The sequence below is a fragment of the Heterodontus francisci genome, chromosome 28 (assembly GCF_036365525.1).
Source record: "Heterodontus francisci isolate sHetFra1 chromosome 28, sHetFra1.hap1, whole genome shotgun sequence".
NCBI lineage: Eukaryota > Metazoa > Chordata > Chondrichthyes > Heterodontiformes > Heterodontidae > Heterodontus > Heterodontus francisci.
This window is the reverse complement of record NC_090398.1, coordinates 62,071,094-62,082,200: the sequence shown is the minus strand read 5'-3', so window position 1 is coordinate 62,082,200 and position 11,107 is coordinate 62,071,094. Positions and strand designations below refer to the sequence as shown.

Genomic DNA, 11,107 nt, shown 5'->3' with positions numbered 1-11,107 from the left:
CAGACTTTCCCAACCCAGTCTGTGAAGCCATTCACTCAATCAGGGGAAGATGCTTTAAATCAGCTGCTAATGGAGACTTCCTGGGCCCGGGGGAAGGGAACAAACAGCACCTGCTTCCAGCAGCCACTGCTTTGGGAGCGTGTCCGCAGATGTGCTCAGAGATTAGCTTTGAGTGGTGGGAAGTTGAGGGGGAGTCGGGGAGTGTTTGCAACAGACTTTTTTTTTATTTCCAAAATATACTTTATTCATAAAAATCTGTAAAAATTACATTGCCAAACAGTTTCCAAACAGCACCAAAAAATACAAACATTGCAAGGGAGGTCAGTTTCCTTCAATACTGTCATAAGTTTCTTCCCAACCCTTCAGTTTCACAATTGTCATGTCAATTACAGTTTTACATTTACAGCAATTGAGAATATTAACGATACAGTTCGAGGGGTTTCCCATGGATCCAGCCCCTCAGTCCAGCTTGGTGGGGGAACCTTACACTGTGGTCTTTCCCCATTGAGCCTTTGCTGCGGCTGCCCCAAGCTTTAGTGCGTCCCTCAGCACGTAGTCCTGGACCTTGGAATGTGCCAGTCTGCAACATTCGGTCGTGGACAACTCTTTGCGCTGGAAGACCAGCAAGTTTCGGGCAGACCAAAGGGCGTCTTTCACCGAATTGATAGTCCTCCAGCAGCAGTTGATGTTTGTCTCGGTGTGCGTCCCTGGGAACAGCCCGTAGAGCACAGACTCCTGTGTTACAGAGCTGCTTGGGATGAACCTTGACAAAAACCACTGCATCTCTTTCCACACCTGCTTTGCAAAGGCACATTCCAGGAGGAGGTGGGTGACCGTCTCTTCCCCACCACAGCCAATGCGGGGGCACTGTGCGGAGGGGGCGAGACTTCGGGTGTGCATGAGGGATCTGACGGGGAGGGCCCTTCTCACCACCAGCCAAGCTACGTCTTGGTGCTTGTTTGAAAGTTCTGGTGATGAGGCATTCCGCCAAATGACTTTGACGGTCTGCTCGGGGAACCATCCGACAGGATGCACCATTTCCTTTTCCCGTAGGGCCTTGAGGACATTCCGTGCAGACCACTGCCTGATGGACCGGTGGTCAAAGGTGTTTGCCCGCAGACACTGCTCCACGAATGATAGGTGGTACGGCACCCCCCAACTGCATGGAGCGTTCCGCGGCAATGTGACCAGGCCCATCCTTCGCAACACCGGGGACAGATAGAACCTCAGCACGTAGTGAAACTTGGAGTTTGTGTACTGGGGATCTACACACAGCTTGATGCAGCCGCACACGAAGGTGGTCATCAGGATGAGGGCCACGTTGGGTACATTTTTCCCGCCCTTGTCCAGAGATTTGAACATCGTGTCCCTCCAGACGCGGTCCATTTTAGATCCCCAGACGAAGCGGAAAATGGCTCGGGTGACTGCCACGGCGCAGGAGTGGGGTATGGGCCAGACCTGCGCCACGTAGAGCAACAACGTGAGCGCCTCGCACCTGATGACCAGGTTCTTACCCACAATGGAGAGAGATCGCTGCCCCCACATGCCCAACGTTTGACGTGCCTTGGCTACTCGCTCCTCCCATGTTTTGGTGCACGCCCCAGCCCTTCCGAACCATATCTGTTTGTAACAGACACTGTGGAGCATGAGCTGCTCCCGGAACATGGAGTGAGCCGGGGACATGGGGAAGGGAGAGTTCATTCTCGGACAGTGTCTGTACAGGCTCAGGGAGACACAATGGGAAGAAATCACTATTGAAAATCACTGACAATTTTACCACCCAAAGGAGAGGGAATTTTCCTGCTTTAGTTCCAGTCTCTCACTGTTTGTTGGATCGTGAACAGTGGGGGGAAAATAGCCGCAAAATAACCATGTGGACAGTTAGACAATGAGCATTTATTGCAGACACCAGGTGAGAAGTGTGAAAGGCACATTTTAAATAGTGGCTGCTTGTTTTCCGTTGAAATAGAAATGCGACTGTGTAAAGGTCACTGCTCTATCGGACAGTCCCAGTCATTGAGCAGTGCAGGGCTTGTGTTGTTTCTGAATGTCACAAACTTGTTGTAAATCCACTGCAAACACCTGGTAAACAGAAGCTGAATGCTGCTGTACTGCAGTGGAGTCAGACACTGACACTGTTTGTGCTCCTGGTTTTCATTTTGTGATTGTTCATAATGATTTTTATTGGGACGATTACATTGATCGCTTTTGTATCTTCTATCTCACCAGTTCTTTCATTCCTGCAGGAAAATACACGAAGGAACCTGAATGGATGTGGTGATTCTTGGACACAAAGAAACAGCGAGCTCATTCCAACACACAGTCGGTACAGGATCACTCCCAAAGCACAGAGATACTGCCAGCTCATCAGTTCCACTGGAACAAACAAAAGAAGTAGTCACACAGACACTGATCCCAAAGTCAAGAGACACAGTCAAACAGTCAAACAACAGCATGAGAGACAGAAGTTGTTTCCATTTCACTCCAATTCAGAACAGCTGAAAGGTTGATCCATCAATCACAGTCCAAAAACAAACTCACCATCAGATCTAAATAAACTCTGTCACCATGGTTACATTTTAAATATAAAATCTGAAATAGAACTGACAAAATTTACAGAATTGAAAGGTACAGAATGAATGCAAGGAGGCTTTGAGGGGATTTGGAAAGGTTAAATGAATGGGCAAGAACATGGCAGATGGAATATAATGTGAATAAGTGTGAAGTTCTCCACTTTGGTAGAATAAACAGAAAGACAGAGTATTTCTTAAATGGTGAGAGGCTGGGAAGTGTCGATGTCCAAAGGCACCTGGGTGTCCTTGTTCCTGAGACACCAAAAGCTAGTATGCAGGTGCAGCAATCAATTAGGAAGGCAAATGGTATGTTGGCTTCATTGAAAGCGTATTTGAGTACATGAGTAAAGATGTATGAAGTCTAGATGAGACTGCACCTGGAGTATTCTGTACAATTTTGGTTTCCTTATCTAAGGAAGGATAGACTTGTCATAGAGGGAGTGCAACAGAGATTCACCGGTCTCATCCCCTAGGATGGTGGGATTGTCTTATGATGAGAGACTGCAGAGACTGGGCCTAAATTCTCTAGAGTTTTGAAGAATGAGAGGTAATCTCATTGAAACAGACAAAGTTCTTCCAGGGTGTCACAGGGTAGATATGGATAGGATGTTTCCTCTGTCTAGTGAGTCCAGAACAAGGGGACACAGTCTCAGAATAAGGGCAGGCCATTTGAGACTGAGATGAGCAGGAATTTCTTTACTCAGAGGGTGGGAACTCTGTGGAATTCTTTATCCCAGAGGGCTGTGGAAGATCAATCATTGAATATATTCAAGACAGAAATCGATAGATTTCTAAATACTAACAAGATCAAGGGATATGGAGATAGCAGGAAAAATGGCGTAGAGGTAGTTGATCAGTCACGATCTGTTTGAATGTTGGAGCAGGCTCGATGGGCTGAATGGCCTAATGCCCCTATTTCCTATGATCCTATGAATCCCAATAATGTACATCAGACGTTAGACCAAGTTATGCATTACATACCAGTTCAAAAATGCCACAGAGATTAAGACTGAAAGACACAGTATCAATTCCATTACTACAAAATGAAGGACTTGGAGCTTGCAGACCAGCCCATGTTTAAGATTGAAAGTTATATTTTCATTCACAATCGTTTTCACAGAGCTAAATATTGAATACCAATCCACAACTTGTACAGGACTATCAAATAAAACCTACAACTGTAAAATACAGTTAATCCATATTTTAAATTAAACACAAGGCAAATAAATATTGATACATTAAGAGAGCAGGAAACAGTGAGAGCAGAATGGAGCATAAAGAGCCCAGGAGAGGGAGTAAGAGTTCACTCGGAGAGCAGGGAACAGCGAGAGCAGGCGTCAAAAAAGGCAAAGGAATACACAATTAATGGGAGAACACTGAACGGTGTCGAGGAAGTGAGGGACGTTGGAGTGAATGTCCACAGATCCCTGAAGGTAGCAGGACAGGTCAATAAGGTGGTTCAGCAGGTATATGGAATCCTTTCCTTTATTAACTGAGGTATCGAGTATAAGGGTGACCTGGTATCCATGTCAATAAGTCACTGACAGCTAACATGCAGGTGCAGCAAGCAATTAGGAAGGCTAATAGTATGTTAGCCTTTATCGCAAGAGGATTTGAGTACAGGAGTAGTGAATTCTTGCTTCAATTGTATCGAACCCTGGTTAGACTGCACTTGGAGTACTGTGTGCAGCTTTGGTCCCCTTACCTTCGGAAGGATATTATTGCCATAGATGGAGTGCAAAGAAGGTTCATCAGACTTGTTCCTGGGATGGTGGGACTGTCCTATGAAGAGAGATTGGGGAAACTGGGGCTGTATTCTCTAGAGTTTCGAAGAATGAGAGGTGATCTCATTGAAACCTACAAAATATTTAAAGGACAGTCAGGGTAGATGCAGCTAAGATATTTCCCCTGGTTGGGGAGTCGAGAACCAGGGGACGCAATTTCAAAATAAGGGGCAAGCCACTTAGGACAGAGATGAGGAGAAATGTTATTCCTCAGAGGGTTGTGAACCTTTGGAATTCTGTAACCCAGAGGGCTGTGGAAGCTCAGTTATTGAGTATGTTTAAAACAGAGATTGATAGATTTCTAAATACAAATGACATAAGGGAATATGAGGAAAGTGTGGGGAAAAGGGCATTGAAGTGGATGATCAGCCATGATCATATTGAATGGTGGGGTAGGCTCGATGGGCTGAATGGCCGACTCCTGCTCCTATGTTCCTATGTTCCTAACTCCACATTATCGATGAGATACAGCCTCAGGCTGACTTGTCGGGTGTTGCAAACAGATATCACTGCTTCTGATCTTCACCAGAACAGAGAGTGAGATGTAAAATTGATCATCAAACAGACTGTGAGAGAATACAACAGAATAAAACACATGGAAAGACACTGTGGAATAACAAATAGATTTGATTGGAATTTTGAATTTTGATTGGAATGGATAAAACAGCAGAAACAGCAGAATAAATTGGGACAGAAAAGAGAAACTGATGGGAAGAAGGAAGAAAAGAAAGGATGGATCTGTTCACTTTTTTCAGTTTTTTCACTGGTCCATCAAAGCTGGATTAAAAAAAGATGCAAAAAACAGAGAATTTCACCAAAAAGGGAGATTAAATGCTGCCGAAACCTTGGATCGAAGGATGCCCCAACAGATCACCTGTTTAACTGTCTCCTCACTGGGGGATTTCAATCAATGAGCAATATTATTCTCTACTTTTCTTTTGTTAAATGAAACCACTACTGTCACTTGGAGTTAATATCCCTGTGTTCCAACTCCTGAATAATAAAATTGTGAGTTTCGCGATATTTTCTGGACACATTCCCTGCTGAAAGAACTAAGAACTCTTTTCTAATTTACACAATACTATATACACACTCATCAAGCCTCCTAAACGAGCATCCTTGGTGCTGCTCTCTCTTCTCCCAAACCTCATCTCATGTGACTGTTACATCATCACTCTGATTGTGGGAGGGGTTGACCCCACTGTCTTCAGCATTAATCCTTTACAGCCTCATACTGCACCGTCTGCCCAAAAAAATCGGTGGAGGGAACTTGAATTATCAAAACAGCAACAGCTGCCAGTTGAAAATCAACTCAACCCATCAGAGAGAGAGAGAGAGAATGTCAGAGAACTTCCTGCATCCAGTCCTGACCCTGTCACACTCAGCAGCTGCTCACCCAGACCCCACTCTCATCAACACTGAACATTTTTACTGAGACCCTTCAAATACTGTTTATAAAAGGCCGCAAAGATCAAAGTTCACACAGTTGTATTAAATACAACAAAGTTTAATATCTTCTCACCGTTTCTCGGTAACCACATGAGACATAGGTTTTCTTATTTGGTTCCTTTGATTTTTCTTGTTCCTGACTGACAAATATTCCAAACCTCAGTTAAACCCTCCCACTTGCGTCATGTCCCAGTCTCGGTTAAAAGCAACACATAATGACACAAACACTCTCCTTCAGTGAGATTAATATCAAGCTGTTTTCCAGGTTGAATGTAACTGTGAACAAATTTATGTCAAAGAAGTCACCTTTGATGTATCAGCACTGAACTTCTGTACCAGGAGGAACAGCCATTCCAAACTCATATCCTTCACAAAGGCTGTTTTTGTATGTGATTGAAATTCATCATGTATTTTGAATTGAAGCTCACAAGACATAGATGTCAGTGTTGATAATGAAACTTTTCAAGCATGTTGCTACTGTGAAATAAGGCTCTGCTGGGAGTTGAACCCAGGATCTTCTGTTTACTAGACAGGTGCTTGAACCAACTAAGCTACAGAGCCAGATTGCAAATGTGTGTGCAATTGAAATCAGAGGAAGACCTTGCAGATAGTGGGCAGACTTTGGCGAGTCAAGAGCTGAGTTCGTCACGGCAGAGTTCCCAGCCTCTGACTCGCTCTTGTAGTTGTAGCTGTAGTTGTAATTGTAATAGGCAACCGTCCGTCTCGGAAGACGATGGGCTGCACCCGGGGTGTACGTCACTTCTGTGTGAAACATCGTTTGTTGTGGCTGTCGAGGACGACTCGTGAGTGACGATCCCTTCAGCAGCTGGTACAGATGAATATCATTGGCCCGAGGTCGACTGATAATTTTTCCTTCCTCTGACCTCTCTTTCCCACCATCTGGTCATTTCTTTTGTCCTCTGCTTTTCCCATGGTCTTCCTGAATGCCTTTCTCCAGGAATTCCAGTCAGCAGGAAGGACTTCCCATGCATCGACTCCAATCCCAGTCAGCTTGAGATCTCGCTTTGCAGATGTCCTTGTATCACAGACGTGGGTGACCTGTTGGTCTCGTGCTGATAGCAAGCTCACCAAAGAGCATGTCTTTGTCAAAGCGACCGTCATCCATTCAGCACACATGACCCAGTCAACAGAGTCACCGCTGACTCAAGAGGGCAAACATGCTGCAGATCCCTGCACGCTGGTGTACTGCTGCATTCGGCACTCTGTCCTGCCAGGAGATGCCCAATATCCATCTGAGACAGCGGAGGTGGAAGCTGTTCAGCTGCTTTTCTTGGCTTGCATAAGTTGTTGATGCTTCTCTACTATAAAGGAGGGTGCTGAGAACACAAGCCTGGTACACGCGGAGTTTTGTATTTTCGATCAGTTTGCTGTCGGTTCACACTCGTCTTCTCAACTTTGACATGACAGCTGCAGCATTGACAATCCTGGTGCTGATTTCAGTATCAAGGGACAGATTGCTGGTGATTGTTGATCCAAGGTATGTGAAGCTGTTGACAACCTCCAAAGTGAGCCTGTCGATGTTGATGGAAGGTGGAGTCTCTACGTCCTGGCCCATAACTTTGATCTTCCTGCTGCTGATCGTCAGTCCAAACTCCTTGCAGGCCAGGGAGAACCGATAGACAAGCTGCTGTTAATGAACTTCATTATGGGATGTCAGCACAGCGTCATCAGCAAACAGCAACTCACAGACCAAGAACTGACTCATTTTGGTCTTGGTGCGCAGTCTTGCCAAGATGAACAGCTTGTCATCAGCTCTGGTATGCAGGTGGACACCCCCATCTGAGTCATTGAAAGTTTAAAATAGCAGCATGGCGAAGAATATGCCAATTGTAAAGGATGTGAGCTGTGAGGAGGTTACAAGGAGGCTTCCAGGGGACTTGGACAGGATAAGTGAATGAAATGACAGATGGAATATAATGTGAATAAGTGTGAAGTTATCCACTTTGGTAGAATAAACAGAAAGACAGAATATTTCTTAAATGGTGAGAGGTTGGGAAGTGTTGATGTCCAAAGGGACCTGGGTGTCCTTGTTCATGAGACACTAAAAGCTCGCATGCAGGTGCAGCAATCAATTAGGAAGGCAAATGGTATGTTGGCCTTAACACGAGGGGTCATGAGTACAGGAATAAAGATGTCTTGCTGCAATTGTATAGAGCCTTGGTGAGATCGTGCTGGAGTATTGTGTACAGTTTTGGTTTCCTTATCTAAGGAAGGATATACTTGCCACAGAGGGAGTGCAACGGAGGGTCACCAGACTAATCCCTGGGATGGTGGCATTGTTTTATGAGGAAACTGGGCTTGTATTCCTTAAAGTTTCATTTAAAAGGCCATTTAAAACTGAGATAGGGTGGAATTTCTTCACTCAGAGGGTGGTGAATCTTTGGAATTCTCTACCTCATGGGTTTGTGAAAGTTCAATCATTGAGCATGTTCAGGACAGAAATTGATAGAAATCTTGATACTCATGACATCAAGGGATATGGGGAGAGCGCGGGGAAGTGGTGTTGAGTTAGATGATCATCAAGGATGTAATTGAATGACAGATCAGGCTCGACAGGGTAAACTGCCTCCTCCTACGTTCCGAAGAGAGTTTGCACCAGGACGCTGCCCTGTTTTACCCCACTGCTGATCGTGAAAGTGTCTGATGTTGCTCCATTGTAACTGACGGAACTGTGCATGTTCTCGTGGAAAGAAGAGATGACGCCCAAGAGTTCAGGAGGGCAGCCTAGTTTCCACAGCAGTTTGAAGAGTCCGTCTCTGCAAACAAGATCGAAGGCCTTGGTGATGTCTATAAAGACAATGTAGAGTGGTCTGTCCTGTTCACAGTACTTCTCCTGTAACTGCCGAAGTGAGAAAATCATGTCGACTGTCGATCTACCAGCTCTGAAGCTGCACTGAGACTCAGGATAGATGTGATGTCAGGGTCTGCAATCTGGTCAGAGCAATGCGAGCAAAGACCTTCCCCACAATACTTAGCAAGGAGATGCCTCGCTAATTGCTGCAGTCACTGCGATCGCCTTTATTGTTGCACAAGGTGACAATGTTTGCATCACGCATGTTGAGAGGCGCAGATCTCCCCTTCCAACAGAGACACAGAAGTTCATGGAGATGCTGCAGCAGAGCTGCTTTTCCACTTTTGATGATTCCAGGTGGAATATCATCATTTCCCGGGGCTTTACCACTGGCAAGACGGTCAATGGCGTTGTTGAGCTCTATGGTGGTGTCACTGTCCAGCTCCTCCATGACAGGGAAGTCTGGAATGGTGCTGAGAGCTACTTCAATGACAATGTTCTCCGTTATGTAGAGTTCAAGGTAATGCTCCACTCACCTTTCCATCTGCTTGTTAGGTTCAGTGATGATCACCCCTGTCTTTGTCTTCAAAGGTGCTGATTTAGTTACTGCTGGGCCCGTTGCTTTCATAATTTTTTTTTTATTCATTCATGTGATGTGGTCATCACTGGCTAAGCCAGCATTTATTGCCCATCCCTCATTTCCCATGAGAAGGTGGTGGTGAGCTGCCTTCTTGAACCGCTGCAGTCTGTGTGAGGTAGGTACACCCACAGTGCTGTTAGGAAGAGAGTTCCAGGATTCTGACCCAGCAACAGTGAAGGAAAGGCGATATAGTTCCAAGTCACGATAGTGTGTGGCTTGGAGGGGAACTTGCAGGTGGTGGTGTTCCCATGAATTTGCTGCCCTTGTCCTTCTAGTTGGTAGAGGTTGCGGGTATGGAAGGTGCTGTCTAAGGAACCTTGGTGTGTTGAATTCCTTCATATGTCCCTCTAGCATCCCCCAGATTCAGTGGCAGTTTGTATGCTGTTGCAGAGTTTTAACCAGTATTGATTGGTGCAGTGCTGAGCAGTCTGCAGAGACTTGTTTCTGGCAGCTCTGAGAGCATCGAGAGTTTGTTTGCTGGAGACTTGTTTGTAGTTCATGAGGACTCTCTTCTTAGTTGCAGTAACTGACTCCATTTCAGTCCAATAAGCCTCAAACCAGTCAGCATTCCTCCCATCTCTTTTCCCATACACAGCGAGTGCAGAGTTATAGATGGTGGCGTGCAGATGATTCCACTTTGATACCACACTGAGGCCTTGGGCGTTTTCTGAAAGAGCCTGATCGAGGATGTTGAGGAACTCCTGGGTCCTTTCTGGATCAGTGGTTCGGCAACTGTTGATCCGAGAACGACCTTTCTTCTTGGATGGGTGAAGCTTTCTTGGCTGAAGCCTGACCTTGCTACACACCAGGGAGTGGTCAGTGTCACAGTCAGCGCTATGATAGCTGCGTGTGATGAGGACACTGCTGAGGGTGGTACGTCTGGTGATGATAAGGTCTAGCTGGTGCCAGTGGCATGATCTCGGATGTCTCCAGGACAACTTGTGGCACAGCTTGACCTGGAAATAGCTGTTCGTCACACAGAGTCCATGGTGACAGCATAGCTCCAGAAACCTCTGTCCATTTTCGTTCATCTTGCTAATCCCCTGGTGCCCTATGCTCGTTGGCCAAGCTGTCGTCAGTACCCAAGCTTGCGTCGAAATCCCCTAGAAGATACAGTCCCTCGGTGCTGGGAATTCTACTGATGGCAGTGTCAAGTGTCTCATAGAATTGATCCTTGACATCTGGGGTGGAGGTGAGTGTCGGCACATAGATGCATATGAGATTAACTGGGCCCGCGCTTGTTGACAAGTGAAGGGTAAGAAGTCTATCTGAGCCTACTGTGGGTGGTTCACTCATCACAAGTAGCATGTTATTTACTGTGAAACCCACTCCATGCTCACGAGTTGCCTCTTGGGCTTTCCCCTGCCAGAAGAAGGTGTAGTGTTTCTCTTTGAGGGATCCACTTTGAATGAGTCTAGTTTCTTGCAGCACAGCAATGTCCACATTGAGCCTTGTGTGTTCCTTGTCAATCACAGCTGTCTTGTGTGTGCCATCAACCTGCAGAAGGTTGTCGGTAAGGCCAGGACACATGGTCCTTACATTCCAGCTTGTGATGCGAAGCACTGGTGTCTTCTTTGTTGAGTTTGTCTTGCCTGGTGCATAGATTATCAATCCGCCAGTTGAGAGATATCTCTCGAAGCTGTAAGCACCCATTGAAGCAAGTAGGTCGTGGCAGGACAGCACCTAACTGACTGGGGGCTGCACAGCTTGGAGTAGGTGGTAGTTATCCATTGAGACGCGATGATCTCTCCCACTGTCAAAAGTAGCCCCTAGTGCTCATACTCTACACCAATTGAGTGAGAGCTTATAATCGGTAACTGTTTCTTCCCATGTTTTGCTAATGTTTAAC

At 45.9% G+C, this 11,107-nt stretch overlaps 1 non-coding gene across 1 annotated transcript; it reads right to left on the bottom strand.

Annotated features, from left to right (window-relative positions):
• Positions 1-6,293: 6,293 nt before the first annotated feature.
• On the bottom strand, positions 6,294-6,367 carry trnat-agu (transfer RNA threonine (anticodon AGU)). The gene has a single exon. It is a non-coding gene; the product is annotated as a tRNA-Thr (tRNA).
• Positions 6,368-11,107: the final 4,740 nt, after the last annotated feature.